Source organism: Halichoerus grypus, chromosome 3, assembly GCF_964656455.1.
Source record: "Halichoerus grypus chromosome 3, mHalGry1.hap1.1, whole genome shotgun sequence".
Lineage (NCBI taxonomy): Eukaryota > Metazoa > Chordata > Mammalia > Carnivora > Phocidae > Halichoerus > Halichoerus grypus.
In genome coordinates this window covers 7,920,295-7,941,113 of record NC_135714.1, presented here as the reverse complement: position 1 = coordinate 7,941,113, position 20,819 = coordinate 7,920,295, and the positions used below count along the sequence as shown (strand labels likewise).

The window sequence follows — 20,819 nt, the reverse complement described above, 5'->3', positions numbered from 1 at the left end:
TAAATGTGTGTGGTGTTAAGGCATGAACTTTGGGGGCAATTAGTTATGCATCAGTGTATAATTAATACACCCACTTGCTGTCACTTCCATTGAGATATTAGCGTTATTTGATGTACTTATGGTAAATATGATTGTTTTTAAATGTCTTGAAAAAAATGTACTAAGAATTAGCACTTGGAATAAAGAGTAACATATATGCAAAAGAAACAGAAACAGAGCATTGGGGTAATATGACTTTAGGGAGACAATGTCCTTATTTGTAGGAGTGACCCAGAGTTCTACATTCTCTTACAGAGCAACAACCAAGTACTTTATGAGACTACATTATTTGTCTAGGGCTACCCTAACATGGTCCTACGGACTGGGTAGCCTAAACGACAGAAATGTATGTCCTCATTATTCTGGAACTTAGAAGTCTGAGATCAAAGTCAGATGGTAGGGTGGATTTCCCCTGAGGGCTTCTCTCCTTAGCTTGTAGATGACCTCCTTCTCCATGTGACTTCATATGGCTATTCCTCTGTGCATGTCTGCACCCTAATCTCCTCTTCTTATAAAGACACCAGTCCTTGGATTAGGGCCCATACTAGTGACCTCATTTTCACTTAATTACCTCTGTAAAGTCTCTAATTTGAAATGCAGTCACATTCTGAAGTCCTGGGACTTAGGACTTTACCACTTGAATTTTGGCATGGACACCAGTCAACTCATAACGCAACACAAGGTAACATGTTCACCTTCTAGGTATTAGGATACAGACATCTTTGGAGGTCATTATTCTGCCTCCATTTGGATGCATGGTGGATGAAAAAGCCTGGAAAATTTCCTGCATGCCCCAGCATGAATGGCATATCCCACCTGTGAGGGAACTAACACTGGCCAAATCAAAGGTAGAGTGATGTGCTCTCCACAAGAAACAGCTCGGATTCTCAATTATTCCAAAGGAGAGAAGCTAGTTGCTTGATTTTCCGTGGGGCCCTCTTCCTCTTGCTCCATTGTGCTCCTTCAGCGGCACTTGCTTTTCAGGTGAATGTAAGTCAGCTCAGGCAACATCAACACTCTGGTCAATGGCACTATTTAAAATCAGGCACAGAATGAATATTTTCCGTATTCAGCCACTCAATATATATTGACCTGCTATTGCCACATAGTAGCTGTGTCATCTTACCTCAATCTCAAAGTACTGCATTCTGCGTAAGTACCATTGCATTCATTTGTTTTATTTTATTTTTTTAAAGATTTATTTATTTATTTGAGAGAGAGAGAGAAAGAGTGTGTGAGAGAACACGAGTGGGGATGGGGTGTACGGGGAGAGGGAGAGAGAGAATCCTCAAGCAGACTTCCCACTGAGTGCAGAGCCCAGGCTTGGCTGGATCCCAGAACCCTGAGATCATGACCTGAGTTGAAACCAAGAGTCAGACACTTAACTGACTGAGCCACCCAGGCACCCCACATCTGTTTGTTTTCTAAAGGAAAAATGAGCTCGGAGTGGATATGCAAATGGACTGGAATGGCAGAGATTCATACTCAGCTTTGTCTGAACCCAACTCTTTAGAACTTGCCTTCTTTTCTCCTCTGTGATTTTTCAAGCGACAATGACTTCTAGGCAGATGTTGTCTGTTCACAAGAAGAACTGTTCCCTTAAAGGGCCTGCACTCCAGAGGTCATTCAGGTGCTTATTAGGAAAGTAGATGGGTTTTGTTGCACTGTTTCTTGCTAAGAAAGCAAGGACCATCTGATTTAATTCCCTTTTTTAAAAAGATTTTATTTATTTATTTGACGGAGAGAGAGAGAGCACAAGTAGGCGGAGCTGCGGGCAGAGGGAGAAGGAGAAGCAGGCTCCTCACTGAGCAGGGAGCCTAATGCAAGGGCTCAATCCCAGGACCCTCGGATCATGACCTGAGCCGAAGGCAGATGTTTAACTGATTGAGCCACCCAGGTGCCCCTGATTTAATTCCCTTTTATAATAACAGTGCACATGTCTTCAGTGTGCAGTATGTGCCAGGTGCTTTACAAGAGAAGGGTGTCATTATTTCCCCCCTTTATACAAGAAGAGATGGAAGCTAAGGAGCTAGGGTGAAATCACAGAGTTAATACCGCACCACCCCAGCAATCTGATTCTGGAACCTGCCTTCTTGGGATTTGTGGTATCTACTCAGTTCTGGGGGAGTTCACTTCATGTTCTTTTTCTAAGCCTGAATAGGGCGAAAAGACAGACTATGAACACAATAGATTTACAACCACCCCAGGAAAAGACCACGGCCATGGTAACAATTAGAGAATAGGACAGGACATAATGAGCCCTGATTGTTGGCAAGGGGTCAATGAATTAGCAACCAGGAAAGAAAGGGATCAAGGGAGTTAATCAGTTTTGGGGTTTTAAATTGGCCTCAAAAATGGCCCCCCTCTTCCCTGCTCATGCAACAAAGACTAAGACAGGTGAGAGCTGAGGAAGTCTGGTCTCATAGATAGAAGCTAGGTTGGAGAATGTAATCCTGTGAGAGCCAGGAGGCCCAACTGGTTCAACTCCAGAACGAACAGGGCGCACTTCCCCAGGGAGGAAGAGACACCCCCAGACCAGAGTTGACCTCTCTCCCACAGCGAGGACCCCGGCAGAGCAGTGAAGCCTCGCAAGTTGGATGCTCCCTGAAAGGAGCTTGCTCCCAAGAGGAAGAAGGGCAGAGCTGATGAAGCATCTACGGTTTTTCTCCCCAAGTTTTCCAATAAGTTAGTCCATCTGTCTCCCTAGGTAGGCAGAGTTTTCCTGCCAAACCCGGCAGCTTCCAGAAAGAGGTAAATCCATAAAGGTAGGCTGAGGGTACATAAGGAACAAGAGCTAGCAAGGGCATTACAGCCGCCGCAGGATACCCCGACACCTTTCTGATTTCCAACTGCATGAGGGCTGTGTCCAGCTCACTTCTGATCTCCAGTGCTGGCAGCGAATAAGAGCTAAAGAACTTGGTGACGCTGGAATGAATGAGCAGCGACACCAGCGCTGAGATCTGAGGCGCCACGTGCAATCGAGGGCCCCAAGGTGAGATGAAGTTTGCTGGGAGGTTGCATCTCCATAGCAGCTTTTATTTTTAAGGGCTGATCGTATGTGGGGAGAGAAAAAACAATTATACCGAGAACTGAGCTTTGTGAGCTTGGCATTTCATTTTGTCAATTAGTTTACTAAATGCAATTATAACAATATCATGAATATTGGATTTAAATACCTTATGGATAGTTACATTTCTAGAATGTAAGTACCTTTTCAAGGCATGAAGAGGAACCCAGACCTCTGCTCCTTCATTGAGAGATAAAATATAAAATACACTGGAGACCTCTTTCTAGTTGTATAAAGTGAACACATGCAGGAAGGAAAGAGGAAAGAGAAACTTATATCATGAGACAGAAAAAAAGCATAGAAGGACTTGATTCTGACCTGGTTCTAAATCCAGCATTGTTAGCTGTGTGACCCTCAGGAAGGGTTTTATTTAACTTCTCTGTATTCATATGAAAAACAGGGATAAAAAGAGACTGCATTCAAATCGCCTAGCATAAAGCTAATCAATAAATGTCATGATTTTTATTTACCTCTACATACCTTTTCCTTGTTTCCCATACTGTTTGATGGATTTTCCTAACTTTTTACAAGTTATCCAATTCTACAGTACTTTACAACAAATATTCCTACAAATAGATTGAGATGTGCTAACTTGATCATTTAAAACATGAAATGCTGGGGTTTTTTGGGGTTTTTTTTTTAAATTTAAGAGTTCAGTTGCCTGAGCTCCAAAGCATGCTACAAAATACTACTACCATAAAGGAGAAAAAAAATATATATATATATAGCTAGCTCTTATGAATGTCATTTAAACCTTTTTATAGGAACAGTATTCCAAAAATCTGGGGAAAGAGAACTCTAGCATCTTTCAAGAGATGCTTGCTTTGGCTCTGTTTTAAATCTGGAGTCAAAACAAAGCTTAGAAAAGAGAAGACAACACTGTCAGTTTTCAGGGACAATAGGGTCACCCTGGAGAACTTCAGGGGGTACTCCCAGAAGAGAGAGCTGTTAGAAAGGTGTGCTGCTTGAAGCTGAGCGCAGGGAGGATGTGAGAGTTTGATAGTCACAGTCCAAATGTTCCTTGGATCTTCCTAGTGTTCAGAGAACCAGGAGCTCATGAGAATTATCCAACTGAATTGTAATTCTTCTGTTCATGCGTGTCTGTAAGCACCTTCAGGTAAGGGATTAAATTTTATTCCTCTCCATAAATATACCCACTACAGGGCCGCGACACTGGATGGACATAACCAGCACACAGTAGAGGTTTCAACTCAGCTGATGGGGCTGGCGAGCTGGAGAGAAAGGAAAAGATTATTATTATTATTATTATTATTATTATTATTATCATTATTTTGAGAGTTGAACTTTCCAGCATCCTTGAATAAGGCCTAAAGGAGAAAATCAGCAAGACCTGCTCATCAAAGCATTGGTCAGCTCTGGTCCCCACAAACCTAAAATCAAAGGGAGTGCCACAATTTCCCAGGGCCCTGAAGGCATTCCAGCACTCAGCAGGTCCTAATAATTTGAACAAGGGGACCACTTCAGGCCTGCAATACTGCAATTTTTGCAGCACTGATGTGTGTGATTTGGGACAAAATTTGACACGGGATCAGAAATAAAAGCAATATGTCGTCTAGGGTTGTTTATCCGACACAACAAATGGGCTGTAAGATATGTGGGGGAAACTGCGTTTATCACGTATACTGTCCCTGAATCAAGTGGGCTTTCATTCCGTACAAAATCGCCATCTGCACAGAGCCCATTTCTTCCTTAGAAGTCACAGGAGCTCAAGGTACTTTCAGAGCCTCTCAAAAATGTTTTAATTTCTTTTTTTTAAAAGATTTTATTTATTTATTTCAGATAGAGAGAATGAGAGAGAGTGAGCACATGAGAGGGGGGAGGGTCAGAGGGAGAAGCAGGCTCCCTGCCGAGCAGGGAGCCCGATGCGGGACTCGATCCGGGGACTCCAGGATCATGACCTGAGCCGAAGGCAGTCGCTTAACCAACTGAGCCACCCAGGCGCCCTATTTTAATTTCTTTTAGAGCTTCCAGGCCTCAACAAATATGGAAATACATAGGAATAATATATTCATCTTTAGGCCAGTGCAGTCATGGAACTTAATTTTTAATTTTTAATTAATTAATTAATTTTGGAGGCTAGGTCCCGCAAAGGTCAAAGTTATAACTCAACCCTGCAACCACACAGGCAGAGACTAAATCTGGTGTCATAAAGGGGATAAACATCCTGTTTTCAGAAAAACATCAAATGATCCCTTAATCATAGATGGGTGGATTGTTTTTGAGGACCTTGGTAAAGTTTGGAGTTAGGCTGGTGGGGGAGGCACGTGATGGGTGAGGTGAGTCAGAAGGAACCTTGATCCTACATGTTTTCTGGATATGACCCTCATTCTCTCTCTCCCAAGCCTGCCGCTCTAGCTAATTAGCAAATCAAAAGAAATGGAAACAATTCTAGACCTGAGTGCAATCAAATTAGCTGGAGTTATTTGAGGATACCATTTCCACACAGTGTAATCATGCTCTCTTTGTTTTGGTCAAAGGAGTGAAAATCATCTTTCAAACCCAATGCCCGCCCCCCACCTCTGCCCAGCCAGCTCCCTGGATGGTGGCATTGCATATCTCTTCTCATCAGTTTTACACACGATCTTTTCTATAAAGACAGGAATGCACAATGTACAATTAGACAATACCCATCAAGTTCCCCCTACAACAAGAACCTTTTAAAAATATACCTGACTTTTCAGGTGATTCAGCAGTAAGAGCCATTATAGTACCATCTAAATCAGGACTTGGAAAGTTTATTAAAATTGGATTTTTAACCTGATCCCAATTTCCTCTCCTTATAAAGAATCCCACTGGACTCCTTAACATTCATGCTATTAACCTGAAAGTTTCAAACTGTCATTATGGGAGGAAAGACTCTACAGGATAGGTAGCTCCACAGGCAGGAGTTACAGATAAAATCACACTGAGCCCAGGCAGGTAGAAGGACTGTGGATCCTACATCTTCAGGAGAAGCAAACCTCTCTTTTTCTCTCTCCCCTTCTTCTAAACTCCTTAGTCCATGACATATTTGGGGGAAAGAAAGCAAACAGAAATAACAAAAGCAAACATAAGCAAACCATTTAATTACAGAGAGCACTAGACTAGGAGTCTAGTTTTTACTGGAAGGGTAGCTGCCTTGGATAAATCACCTCCACCCCGGTGCCCTAATTACTCCCACTCACTCCTATCATGACTTTAAACTTCTGTGCCTTTGTTTTTGTAAAATGAGGAAATCAAAGGGGCACCTGGGTGGCTCAGTAAGTTAAGCATCTGCGTTTGGCTCAGGTCATGATCCCAGGGTCCTGGGATCAAGCTCTGCATCGGGCTCCCTGCTCAGTGAGGAGTCTGCTTTTCCTTCTCCCTCTCTCCCTGCTTGTGCTCTCTCTCTCAAATAAAGAAAATCTTTAAAAAAATGAGGAAATCATAATTTCTAAGAGGTCTGGTACAAGGACAAAATGTACACACCCTGTAATTCATCTTGCCCAAGTACCTGGCCCAAAAGCCTTGCATGAATCCCAGCCAGTATTATTACTAATTATTGGTTGAAGTCATAGCTCATTTGCTTTTGTTTCCATTTTATTCCCTCAGCCTCTGTCTTCTGCAGAACATAGTTTGCAGCTTAACTGATGCCAATAAGTTTTGGTAAAGCTGGGTGGTGGGGGTCAGTCTGGTTTCTCCTTGAGATAAGATTTCCTGCTCCCAGAGGGCCATGGTGGTGTCTTCACTGTCCACTTCTTGCTCAGTATCTGGCATAGTGTTGAACACATACTAGGTGCTCAACAAAGACCCTGGTATCTTATGATATTAGCAGCTTACAGATCATCTATTAAAACCCTTTCATTTTCTAGCTGATGACACTGAGTAAGAGGGTCTTAGGCCACACATATACGAATGGCAGCCCATCTTCAAGTGGACCACGACTGTGTCTCTTGTGAGCCTCCATTCTGACACTGACAGCTCTGATAGGGAAACACATCTGACCTAATCCAGCAGTCCTTGAGGGAATATACTATGTTTCAGACACCATGCAAGGTCCTGGGGAGACAACACAGAGTTCTCTGTGGTTCCCAGCATGGTCCCCTTACTCAAAGCATTTCTAATCTATGGGTAAGCAAAATCTCTAAGCTGATATTTTCAATACAATATTTGCGTTGTTACAGCAGAACCGAGTTCTGGTAGTATATAAATGCCTGGTTAGGAAACTTAACTCATGCCCAGAAGAGGTCAGAGGAGGCTGTTTAAGAGAAATGACAAATGTCTTGGCAGAGACATAAAGCTAACTAAGAACAAAAGAGCCAAATAATACTCTCTTACTTATCTGTAAACACAAGAACGCTAATCATTGATCAATGAACATTGGCTGAAATTTTTAAAAAATGAGTGAAACTAAAAATCCAGTCCTCAAATTCTTAATCACTTGCCAGATCTACTTGGAGTTGCTTCCTGCAAGTGAAGTGTCTGCAGAGACTCAGGGCTGGGGCCTAAGGTTCTCATTCCTTTTCAGGACTTGTAGTAGGGAACCAAGCAGATCAGTTAACCTGCCTTTGGCTCCCAGCATGCTAATGGAATCACTACCAGCCTCCCTTTGCATCTGGCAAATGAGTAGTGAGATTCAGACTATGCAACAGAAGCACTTTGAACTCTCAAGGAAAAGTAATCATACCAACTTAGAACATCAAAGCTGCTCCCTATTTTGAAGAACCCATGATCTGCACAGGGCTTAGCTGCTGGTAGGAGCTTAAGGATACCAGTAATTGGCAAGGGTTTATCTCAGACTACCATTTGACCTGCACAACCTCCTACATGATTTTACACAGCTTCATAGGATTTGGGGGGGGGGGCACTCCTTTTAAAGCTAATATAAATTTAAATGCTGAGGCTTTTCAAAGTGGGGCTTTAAAGTAACTTAAAAATTATATATATATATGTGTGTATATATATATATATATATACCTAAAATACACATATCAACATTAGGCTGGCTCAGAGAAGTAGCCAGGGTCACAAAAACCCCTAAAAGCTTATTTTCCAAAAAAGTCTTGGTCTTGGCCTCCCAGATGCTATTAGATTTATCAGATAGCCAGAAACGCTGGTCATTGCTTTGCTTTCTTAAAGGGCAGTAGGTAACAACACATGAGTAAAGGGGTCAATTACCTATGGCAACCATTCCATAAACGGGAAGGTATTTTTAAACTAAGCAAAATTAATGGACAGATTTTTTTTAATTAATTACAGATTAAATGATGAAGTCAAATTCTTCCAAATATTTATCTTCCAATATTTAAGATATGGAAGCTCTACTGAAACCTCACCTAAAATAAATTACTTTGATGTTCATTTGGCAGTTTTCTTTTCTCTTTCCTTGCTTCTTTCCTCACTCCTTCCTTCTTTCTAACATGTTTGCTGACCTGCCTTTGAGGGTCGCTTCCTTTGGCTCAGGTAAGCAGGTAAGCAGGCCATCCAGCCTCTGCAAAGAGATTCCAACCCCACGCCCCTGGAAATCTTAAATCTGAAGTTGAACTACTTGGATGCTGGTCGAGTTCTCCCCCAAAACCTCCAACTACAGGATAGGGGGAGGGGACAGAGAAAATCTGCTTCATTTCGAGCTGGCGTTTACCACCCTGGGGTGCTAACAAAAGCAGAGGTGAATTCTCCACGCTCTCCCAGTAAATCTGCATCCACTCCCGGGCGCGAAACCGAAGTGGGAGGGTGTGTTCAATGGCGACCCGGGACGCTCCGGAGCCGGCTCCCCGTGCGGATTCCGGCTCCAGCTGCCTGGCTGCTGGCGTCCGGGCCGGGCAGCGGTGTGAGCTCCAGGAGATGGCTCCTTTGGCCTCCAGGGCGGCGCGGGGAGCACCAGCACCCAAGGTGGGTCACCTGCCGGGAAGAAAACTGGCCGTGCGGACGCACGTGGGAGGGGCGCAGCCCCGGGGACCCTGCTGGGCAGCAGAGTGCGGGAAGAGGTGGGCTCGAGTTCGCACCGAGTCTTCCCCCTGCAGGGGACAGGGAGTAGACAGGACGTCCCAGGTTCGCGGCCGAGGCAGCATCACCCAACCCACAACCGGCCCCACCCTCTCGGCCGCGCTGGTCCCCTCCCCCAGGACTGAAACCCGAGGAGCCGCCGAGCCGTTGGGCCAGATCAACTCGTCCGAGACCTGTCCGCGGGAGGCGAGAACCCGGCGCCGCCACACCGAGCCGGCCCGACTCAGGGCAGCACCGGAGCGGGCCGGGCAGCAGTGGGCGCTCGCGATCCTCCTCTGCCCCGCGCGCTCTCCCTTAGGGCCCGGCCTCCTCCGTCCCCTCCTCCTGCTCCTGCTCCTCCTCCTGCTCCTCCCCTCCGCGGGACTGATCGCCGAGCCTCCCGCCTGCAAAGTCCCCGGCGCGCGGGCAGCCACCAGCCGCCGCCACTGCCGGGTCTCCGTGGGTGCCCGCATCCCCTGCCTCGCCCGCCTGCTCCGAGGCGCCCCGAAGCTCGCTCCGCGGGCCGCCGGTGCTCCGCGGCGCTGCCCATGGCTCAGCCCGAGAGCCGACTTCGGGCGCCCGACCGGCTCGACCGCGGCGCTGCTCAGGTGAGTGCCGCGCGCTTGGGGTGGGGGCCGCCCAGCCTGGGGAGTGGCAAGACGGGGGACCGTCGGGGTGCCCTCACCTGGCGTCCAGGATTTAGGGAGAACGCAGAGCCCAAGGTGAGTCGAGGCTGGAGCAAGTGGAGTGGATGTAGGGGGAACAAGGAAGGAGAGACCCGGGGTTTTCCATCCTTCTCACCTCCTGCTTTGCCCTTTCAGCTCTGCCAGTCCCGAGGGACTCTGTGTGTGTGTGTGTGTGTGTGTGTGTGTGTGTGTGTGTGTGTGTGTGTATTTAATGGACAGGTATTCGGATTTCTGACTTTGTGGATTGGATCCTCCCCCAGCAGAATCGGGCTCGCTCCTGCCCGCCGCATCTCCCTAGGACGGTGCGGGGCAGCCGGAGCGCAGCGCGCAGCGAAGCCCGGGTACCACTCTGGCTGGGAACTGGGGCAGGGATACAGTCAGCAGAAGTCAGTGGGTCGAGAGAGCATCCCGGGTGAGGAAACCTAGGTCTAGATTGCCTTTGCATTTTGTCGGAGTGGAGAAGACTTGGGACATCTCCCGAGGGGTGGGGATGCTCGGGAGGAGAGAGATTAAGGCAATGAACTGTAGGTAGCCTCTTTTCCGAATGCCAATTCTACACCGTCCTGCGTTTTCATTTTACTTTTTACCTATTTTTTTTTTTTTTTTCTGCCTCTCTTTCTATTTCGAGCACCTTGGGTGGTGGCGGCAGATGAGGGTGCGGGGAGGCGGGGCGCCCACCGCGGAGGGAGCTAGTAGACCCCCTCTCCGATCCGGGAGCAGACTCGGCAAGCCTGACGTCTTCAGGTGCGCTCTCCGAGCTAGACGGCTGACCGCGCGCTGCTCGCCCTTCTGGCCCCAGCCTGTCCCGGGAGCCGGAGGGCCGGCTTCTAGAACCGGGAATAGGATGGAGAGCAGGAGCGGGGATTCAGGACGCGGATGTGGGGTGTGCTTCGCTCCGCTGCTGTGTGCGGGTGCTATGCGCCTTCCATTTCATCTCCTCCGCGGGCGGGCGTCCGCGCTTCCTCGCACACCCAGGCCCCGCTTTTGGGAGTGGGGTTGCATCGCTCCTTTGGTCTCCACTGTGCAGGACCAGACGTTGCCTTGCCTTGCCTTGCCTTGAGCGCATCTCGCTCCTCCCCCAGCATTATCCGCGGCTATTTTTATCCACTACTTGCAGGAAGATGCTTTTGGGGGGATTCTGGGGAGGCGACTCCAAATCCACTCTTCACACTGCGCTCCCCAAAGCGGTACCCTGCTAAGAGAGAGCAGCTGCAAGGAATGGCCAAGGGATTGGGGATGGAGTGTACCTGCTCCTCCTCCCGCAGTCAGAGCTCTCGAAACCCCGGCACCACGGGCTCGGCTGCGCAGCCCGCTGCTCGCCCGGGGAGCGGGTCCCCGGAGGAGTTCCTAGCGTCTGGGGCGCCTTCCTTGGCCGGCTTTTGTGGCTGCAGCAGGAGCGCACGCATGATCCTTTGGGTCCTAACTCTTGCGTTCGCGCTTTGCAGCCACATCTCACTTTATTTTATTGAAATGCAATTACCAACTGCCACTCAAGGGTTAATTCCAGGAATTCCGTCTTAAAAGGGAGAAGGGGGACATAACCTAACTTCTGCCTGCCTGTATTTCTAAAGCCCATCCTTTGGCATTTGGAATTATTCTTGCTTTCAGCGTTTTCAGTAAAGATTGGGCGCAATTAGAATAAGCCTGACCTCCTGAAATTCCAGGAGATGGACGCTTCAGCTGCAAATCCCTGCTTTACTCTTTGTATTTCCAGGGCTTACATTCTTTTACTCCCATAGGATTGCAGAAGTAACATGTTGAAATGGACCATTGTGTTACATAAGGTTTTCTCCAGCGCTAGGAAGAAAAAGATCAGCTTCTCAAGGAGACTTTCGGGGCTTCCGTGGGTCCCTCTAACTCTCAGCTGAGTTCGGCGGGGGGCGGGGGGGGCATCAACAACTTCGTGACTAAGCATTCCTAAGTCCTAGCAGTTAATTAGGACAGTAGCATTTAGTGGGGATTGGTGAAGCTGCCTGGTGTAGGATGCACTGTAGCTTTAAGATGGGAATTTTTTTTTTTTTTTCCCCTTAGGAAACTGGTGAGAAAGTGGTACCTTGAACTTGTAAATGGGATCAGGAAAAGCCCAGGGCTCTCAGCTCTGTAATTGGTACCCCTACTATGAAGCCAGGAGTCCTCCAGCTTAAAGTCCTGCTTTGCACAGTGTAGAGGTTCAGGAACGCTTTACTTGGACTCCACAATACAGTTGAGACTTGCGCTTTTGTTGTCAAAAGAGGGAACTGCCTTACTGGAAAAGCCCTGAAAGAGCTCTTTGAAGGGAAAGCAATGTGGAGGATTTTCTTACCTTGAATCACCATTTGATGGTGCCTGGAAGGGGCTGGAAATATGGACTGCCTTTCCCCTACACCAGGGCCTCTACCCAGGGTAGCACATGCCCACCGTGAGTACTGAGTCCTGTTCTCTCTGTTGAGGCTAGAGTTTGGGGAGAGCAACACTAAAATGGATTGATGCCCTGATGGCGATGAGCCAGTACCCAGGGTCAAGGCTCAGGCTGCAGGTTGCAGGGCTTGTCTCCAAGCCAGAGTCCTTGCGGTCTTGGAGGGGGTGAAGGCGAAGCTGGAGAGTAGTAATGTTATAGCGGCTACATAGGAAATAGTAACTTTTCAGTGGGCATTGGGAAAAAAGGCGGCTGTTCCCCATCACTTTGGTTTATCTTCCTTCAACTCCAGCAATGACCTAGTGCTTCCTGTGAAGCTGCCCTTTCTAAGTGTGGAGGCTGGGGAGCCTGCTAGCTGGATTTGGAGCCAGCTTCTTGCCCCAGGCCTGAAGCAAAAGGGAAAGAATCTCTCAGCTTCTTCCTCTGAAAAATAGAGACTAAAAGGTTATTATGAGACAGTAAGAAAATGTATGTAAAGAGCATTTTGGCAATTCTAAAACCCTGGTGGAAAAAGTTCAGGGCTACTGAACAGGCTTTCTCTGCAGAGTTCATTTGGTCTATTTTAATGTTAATTTTAATTAGAATTTGTGTATGTCTGTGTGAATTGCATATGCTAAACATTAAATGGGGGAGAGGATTTCATACAATGGGCCAGTATCTCCTTGTGATCACCTGAAATCCATCAGTACCAGGCCTCAATGCTTCTCAGAACGATTAGGTTTTTTTTGTTTTCAGGATCAGAGTTAATTTTTTTTTTTTTTTAAAGATTTTTATTTATTTGACAGAGAGAGACACAGCGAGAGAGGGAACACAAGCAGGGGGAGTGGGAGAGGGAGAAGCAGGCTCCCCGCGGAGCAGGGAGCCCGATGCGGGGCTCGATCCCAGGACCCTGGGATCATGACCCGAGCCGAAGGCAGACGCTTAACCATCTGAGCCACCCAGGCGCCCCCAGAGTTAATTTTTTAGAGGTTTTTTTTTTTCTTTTTAACTTCATGGATTTTATATGCCCTAAATTATATCTATCTATATCTGTCTTATCTATGTATCTATTTATATCTATTTGGAGGAAGGGCCCTGATACTGATTAATCAGAAAAGGAAGAAAGTTGCAGATGAGTGTATCAGTTGGGGAAAAGTGATACATGCTCAGCTGTAGGAGATGCCCTTGGTCTCCCTTGTCTAAATCTGTCATCAGCATAAAGCACCGGCTCTCTGTTGCATTTTCAGCATTCCAAATTTGCCCCCAGGACCTAGCTAAGTGCCTGGTCACTTAGTAAAGGCTCCGTATTTTTGAAATAAGTGAATGAATGATTGAACAGAATCTTCACAGCCACCCTGTGTTGTGCACGGGCAGATGGCATGATTTCTATTTTAAAGATTTGGAATCTGCAGATCAGAAGAAAAGTTAACTGATTTTCTGAAGGTACAGAGGATTCCAGATTGGAGGTCTGGTCTGTCTGTTCCCATTCTGCTCTGCTGCACTGTTTGCCTCGCCCTATTCCTCCCATCACTACCTGAAAACCTCCTTATCCATAGTAGACTTTTGCATTTTGGAAGGTGCCCATGGAGGGACTTCTCAGTGGGAGGTGGAGCTTTCTCTCTGCTTGTTCATCTCTCTGGGCCCTGAACTGAAGCTCAGGATGATCCCACCTGGGACCTGGCATCTTGAGGGACTAGCTAAGGACGCAAGGACAGCTAAGTGTTCATTTACCACCCTGAGTCATGAATCAAGTGGCGTCAGCAACAGCATGAATATGTCAGGATTTCCCCTGGGTTCTATTCCCATGGCATGATCCTGCCATGCTCCCTGACACTAAGGTTCCCTTCATCCCTTCCCTTTTAACAAACCTGGATTTTCAGCTTCTCCTCAATTCCTAGAGGTAACCCTTAGTCTTCAAGTAAATTCCTTTTTCTCTTTGAGTTAGCCAGAATTGTAACCAGCTGATCTACAGCCTCTCCTGATCCATCCTCAGGCCTGCCTCTGGCATGAAGCTTTCTCAGCTTCCTCTACCCACAGGGAATTAAGCTCATAGCTTTTTCAGGCCGTTAGAATAATATTTACTGGGCCATAGTTTGTCAATAGTTATGTGGTACCACCAGAGTTCTAGAAAAAATGAATACATTATTCTTCCGAGGAATAGCTTGAACATAACAGAAATAGATCCCAGTTGGCATCTTTACTTTTTTTTTTTTTCCTCCATGCTACCTGCTTTTTGGTAGCTTTCCAGCAGGGGTCGCACACCGAAATGCCTTCAGTGGCCAGGCAAGTCACTGCCTGAGTGAAATAGGCCTTAGGGCCTGGGCCTGGACAAGGAGAGGGGGTTGCACCAGAGCTGGGACCCAACATCCGGTTGCCAGTGGGACCTCTGGCCCAGTCCTGCCACATCTGACTTTCTTTCTTTCTTTCTTTCTTTCTTTCTTTCTTTCCTTTTTTCCTTCCTTCCTTCCTTCCTTCCTTCTTTCCAAGATGGGCTGTAAGTTCACAATTTTATGTAGAATGTACTGAATTTTAAGTGCCGGCAGCTAAGTCAATATTTTGAAATAATACCATGTGGGCCAAGCAGAACACTTGTGTAGGTAGGACTTGTATGCGTCCTGCAGGCCTCCAGTATATGGCCTCTGGTTTCTGGGGATAGGAAAGAAATGGGTGAGAATATGAAACTCAGTGAAATCAGTTCCCGGGAATGTTGGGGCAAGGGTGTATTAGGTGTGCTGTGTAGACAGCAATCCAGTGAGTTGACCTTCACGTTTGTGGAGCGTTTGCTTGTACTGTTCTTGTCCCTGTTTTAGGAGGCAGTTGCAATGATCACATTTAGATCTTTAACACATGTGTACTGAGTGCCGACCGCGGACGAGGATTGTGCCACTCGCGGGTGACACCGTAGTGGATAACACAGCTGGAAATCCTTGCCATCGTACTTAGCTTCTAGCGGACAGGACAGACGAAAGCGAAATAAATAAGTATGATCTGTCCTATGTTAGATAGCGATGTGCTGAGGATAAATCAGGGGAAGGCCATCTGAAAATCCGGGGTTCTGGGGTAAAACCTCAGGCAGGTAGCCAGGGATCTCAGAGTTCAGTCTCTGACTCAACATATTCAAAGTGAAATGTCACCGTCTGACATAAAAGATTTCTGCGTGTGGGCATTTGGACCCTTGATTATATTCTCGGAGTTGCTATTTAGGTAAACCTCTGATAATAGACTGCTCTCTTAATTTTAATGAAACCGACTACTGAGCCCCTTTATTGAGTGTCTACCACGTGCCAGACACTGGATTAAGTGCTGGAATCCATTACTGTACAAAACCCATCAAGGACCAGTCCTCAAGGAAATTGTAGACCAACATGGAAGACATTAATAAATGATCCCAACAGAGTAGGTAACTAAGGTGAGCAAGCATCCTGGGGTGGGGGTGGGGGTGGGGCTGTCTTCACTATTGAATTTGGGCACACAGAACTCTGACATGCAGCACCTTTTTCATTGAGCATCTGATATGTGGTACGAAGAGTTTCCATCTGTGCTGCTCTACTTAGTTGAAACGGGGACCCCATCACCAGTGAAGATATTTTGAAGCTTTAATTTCTTTACCTGGCAATGACATTTTGTATTATTACGAAAGCTCATTTTGCATCACAAAAATGAAGTATTTTAAAAATTGATTCTATGTGTGAAACGTACTTGTGCCCTTTGAAACTCTGATACACCCTCCCCCAAATTGTCCCAGGCTTTGATGTTGACTCGTGTCACTGAGGGCGGTTTTGCAGAAGAAAAAACAAAATGGGTCTTGTTCTTAAGGAACTTATCGTTAGTCTGGCAGTCAGATAAATTAGTACGTTTTTGCATACGAGGTGGTGAAGGCACAGTGCTTGGGCCTCTGCCTGGGTCAGTGGCAGCCTTTCCTGGAGAACACCTCCCTGAATCACTGTTTTTCTTCCTCTCATTGCAGTTCTTTCTCTCATAGCAGGATTTGTGGCCATAGTGATTCTCCGCAGTCTTCTTGTTACTTATCCTGTCTGACTCCCCGTCAGAACCGGTGCCCTAGCCGAGCAGACATCTGGACCCACACCAGTGTTTCTCCCACCAGCTCCTAGAACAATGTGCCTCCTTCCAAGTGGTTGCTCAGAATAGAAACAAGAGGCAACGTTTCTGTCTGGGGGAACTAGGGAAGGCTTCGTGGGGAAGAAATATTTAAGGAAAGAGAGAGGCATGAAGAGAAGAGCCAGAGAAGGATGATAAGACATAGTCAACATGTGTAGAGCCCCCACCAAGCCCTCGCTGAGGCTTCATTTGTCCCAGTTAGGGATTTCCCATGTGGTCAGCGCAGGTGAGTAACTAGCACGTTTACATGGGTCCCCCTTCACCTAGCAGATCTTGGCTATGCAAAAGCACTCTGGCATGCAAAGAATGAAAAAGATTTCAAAAGAATTTTTAAAAAGTTAAAAAAAAAGAGAAGAATGAAACTGATAATTCCTTATTTCTGTTTACTGTGATAATATCCATGTTCTCCTTTTCATACCTAGCCCTTCAAGGGAGATGGGGCGCTCTTAGCATCTTCATTTCCATTTTTAAAGAAACTGAGGTCTGGGCAACTTTTCTTAGATCCTCAGAAGGAGGGCGGCAGACCCCAGATCCACAGATTCTCCACCTGCCGTGAGCAGATGGCTCAAGGTGGAGACTCTTTAAGTCCCTGGAGGACCGAGGAGCCCGTATTTTCTATAAACGAAGAAATATATTTAGATTTAAAACATTCGCATCTCCTTTCATTCGTCAAGAACTTCCATTTCAGCACTTTCCGAGGTGCATTTTGTGTCTTGTTGAATTTGCCCTAGAATTCCTGCAGATTAGGTACACCCTGCAGTAAGCTGTTTTATGTAAATGTCTCCACTCCTTAGTTGAGGAGAGTAAATCAGAGTCCTGTATCAGCAGTTAAATACAGCGGGAGAAAGGTGATTGCAGATGCAGCTGAAATGAAAAGCATGCCTGCCTCGCTGTGCTCAGAAAAATAAATACTCCAGTGGCGAGGAGTGAGCACAGGCTGGGTGCTTCCTCCGGGAAAAGGAAACGTGCTGGCACTTTATTTAAATTATGTCTTACACCAGGTTTTTCCCAGCGTCCTGGATAGGAAGGAGGGAGAAGATGACAGTGACAGATTTCTGGGATTAGATTTTGGAGTTATCCTTGTGGCAGAGAGAGCATGGCTTTTGAATTCACATCTGTTTGCATTTCTGATCTCCCCCTTACTGACTGTGTCATCCTGAGAAATAGACAATTTTCTGGGCTTCAGTCTTGTCAACATTCTAATGAGAAGTATAGGAGATTGCCAATATAAAATGCTTAGCATAATGCTCAAGGAAACGTATATTCTTGCATAGTGTTGCCAGATTTTACAAGTAAAAGTACAGGACATCCAGTTAAATTTGAATTTCAGAGAAACGACATGTAATGTTTTAGTACAGGTGTATCCCAGATACTGAATGTGAAGAAATTATTCATTGTTTTATGAAATTTAAATTTAACTGGAAGTCCTGTATTTTATTAAACATTCCTATTCTTGTGGTGACGGTTCTGAGCGATTACTTTGGTGAAAGTCCCATAACTCTAGGAAGTTAGAGAGGGGAGAGCACAGTAATCTTGATGGTGATGTAATCTTGACCTTGGACTGGGGTGTGGTCCAAGGAGAAAAGGACGGACGGGTTGTTTTCTCTGGTGAGCTAAGCATCTGATCAAATCAAAGGAGGTTTATTTGTTTGCTCAAAGACGCAAAAGAATTGCGGGTCAAACCAGATCTCTCAGTGCATTTAATAAGTGAGACAGATTCTCTCCCAAGTGGTGATGGCGTGCACCGGATTATTCCCAACACCCTGTGTAAGAAGGTGTTTCTACCCTGTGAGGCCACCGGCGTAGTGGCGAGTCCACCAACACAGTGCCTTATTCTTCACAAATACTGCTTGGAGCAGGTTCCTGTGGGGCTGGAATTGCAAAGACGAGACCCACACGAGGCCTCCATTGAGGCCACTGAAGGAAACTTTGTGCTTTGAAAACCCGCACCTGCAATGCTCCCTTATCTGCTGAATCCAAAGCTAATAAAACTGTTATGGGGCCTTCCAGACTCGTTCCTCCAAGTAGGTGACCTCAGGTGATAAATTGAGTCAGAGAGCTCCCCTAAGCCTGCTGGAGTAGGTTGTTCTGAGGATGGCAGTGAAAATGTTGTGTTTCCATTTTAGGTAATAACCTGGTGGGGAACTAAATTAACAAGGCTTCTGTGGATGTTCCGAAGCAGTCTTATGCTTTCTTCAGTACTGAGATATCGCTCAGGCCCAGATCATTAGTTTCTGTTGCAGAGCACGTTACTAACTCTTCATCTAACCCGAGCTGCTCACTAGCCGTGTGTTTGTGTGCAGCCTGGACCAGAAAGTAGGTAGGACAGCAGCTTACACACAGGCTTACCCAGCCAGAGATCTGGTTAGAATCCACTGTGCTGCTTCTCAGCCACGCAGCAGGGGCCGAGCTACTTCTCCTCACTAAGCCTCCATCTCCACATCTGCAAAATGGGCATAATTTAAATTATCACAGAGGATCATTTAGTGCACATCGAACCAAATGAGTATGACAAGCATTGCCACGGTGCCTGAGTCATAGTTAACATTACAAAAAAAAAAAGAATGCTGTTATTAAGATGACGGAAGAAAGCCATAAGCTCTCGATTGCACACTAGTATCATGTGTAGAGACCAGGACTGATCCCACACGTCATATTCATGGGAGAGCGTCTGAGTCTTTTGCTCTTTGTTTCTCTTGCCTTAATTTATATAATTTAAGCAAAACTTACTCCATTTTCTGGGCCGAGAGATGAGAAGCTGCAATGTAGAGAAGATATGGAAGGAGCTGTTAGGACAGGCACCCAGTAGAGAGACGAGGGGGATCCCCAACAAGAGGGAAGGGAAAAAAGGAATTGGAGGAGAAGCCCCAGCAGAGAAACTATTAAAAACAGACAGGAGTTCGAAGAACACGGAAGACCGCGACGTGTTGTAAAGGCTCAGTCTTCAGGAGCCTCTGCCTAAATCCCCATGCTGTCATTTAAGTAAATGCCACCCCCTCTCCTTTCCCCAGAGCTTCTCAGGACCCCAACTGAATGTCCTCAGCCTTGAGGGAAGGACGCAAAGCCGTCATGGGGACACTGGGAAGAACAGGGAACGGGATATAAAAAGTGAAGCTCCAGCCTCTCTCCATTCTGTGACAGCAAAAATCACAGATAAAGACGGAAGACAAGGGGACCCAGTGCCATCTTGTGGAGGGACTGGCCATGGAGCCTCTCATGGTCCTCTGACTGCAACGGGCTTTGTTGCTCTTAGTTTGGTTTTAAATTTCCATTCATTAAGCATCAGTTCTTCTAAAGAGGGTTTCAGGGGGCATCTCTTCTGTCCTGTTGCTCCCTGTGAAGTGGCTATGCACTTCTGGTCTTTAAGCCCCGTCTACACACAGCATAGGAACCAACCCTTTCCGTGGGGATGGGCCCATCCTCCTCAGTCTTTCTCCAGGGGAGAGCATCCTCTGGAGTTCATGGTGACTCTGGGCACAAGAGGACACCCCCCGCTCCAGAAGGGAGTATATTATTTGACTTCGGGGAGATGATTTTGTTTTTCTAAACTTATTTGCCTTACGTGTTCACTGGATTTATACGTCCTCACGGACCTTTGTGATGAGAATCACATTATATAATGCCTGTAAAACACCTGTTTGGGACCCTGGTATGGACTACGCGTCCATAATGCAGTACTTTGTAGCACCCGTTAGCTTTTTGTGCTGGTCAGGCTGATTGTATTTGAAAAGCAGGAATGGCCTTAAGGATCCAGCCCTGTATTACCTTCTAGTCTGCCTCTTCCTTCTGGCTAATCCCCTCCAGGCAGTGAGAGGGCCATGGTGTCCCCGGGTGGCCTCTCTCATCATCCTGCTCTAATTTAGGTAGAGAGCAAGGTGGCGGGGGGCGGAGGGGGGAGACTCTCTTCTTTTAATCAGGGAAGGAAATCTTTCTCAAAAGCCTGTGCAAGATTCCCTTGTAGCGGGAAGCCCGGCTGGCTCAGTCAGTAAAGCGTCTGCCTTCAGCTCAGGTCATGATCTCGGGGACCTGGGATCGAGCCCTGAGTTGGACTCCCCGCTTAGAGGGGAGTGTGCTTCTCCCTCTCCCTCACCGCCTCCCCCTGATTGCTCACTCTCTCTCAAGTAAATAAATAAAATCTTTAAAAAAAAAAAAAAGATTCCCCTGTAGGTCCCATTAGCCAAAAACTTGGGTCACATGCCCATAGGTCAGAATTACAGAAGAGGAAACAAGAGGAACACAGATATTTGACACAGTGAAGACAGCAATTAATCGAATACAGTAACCCCGGATTGGTCTCCCTTGCCTTTGAGCAACTCTTACACTCATGTTTGTACATTGCAGTCGCGATTGATCCTTCTCCGTTTCATAATGTCTCTTTTACTGCTGTCTTCAGCTGAAATACAGATCTTGTATTCATCTGCTTTCACTTTTATTTTCCTTCCCAGCTCCGTAACTTTTAACCATCCTCTGCAATCTGCAGTATTTCTCTATTAATCTCTCCCTGTGACCCAAGCAAATTTTGTAAAACCTAATCAGGTCCCTGTCCTGCCCCCTGATGCAGAACGTCCCA

General features: G+C 46.5%; 1 protein-coding gene across 1 annotated transcript in view; it reads left to right on the top strand.

Annotated features, from left to right (window-relative positions):
- The first annotated feature begins 9,314 nt into the window (after positions 1 to 9,314).
- HS3ST1 (heparan sulfate-glucosamine 3-sulfotransferase 1) overlaps positions 9,315 to 20,819 on the top strand; it is a 30,155-nt gene continuing 18,650 nt past the window's right edge. Inside the window, exon 1 of the mRNA XM_036112040.2 lies at positions 9,315 to 9,678. The gene's annotated coding sequence lies outside the window, so the exon portion shown is untranslated. The remainder of the gene's footprint in view (positions 9,679 to 20,819) is intronic.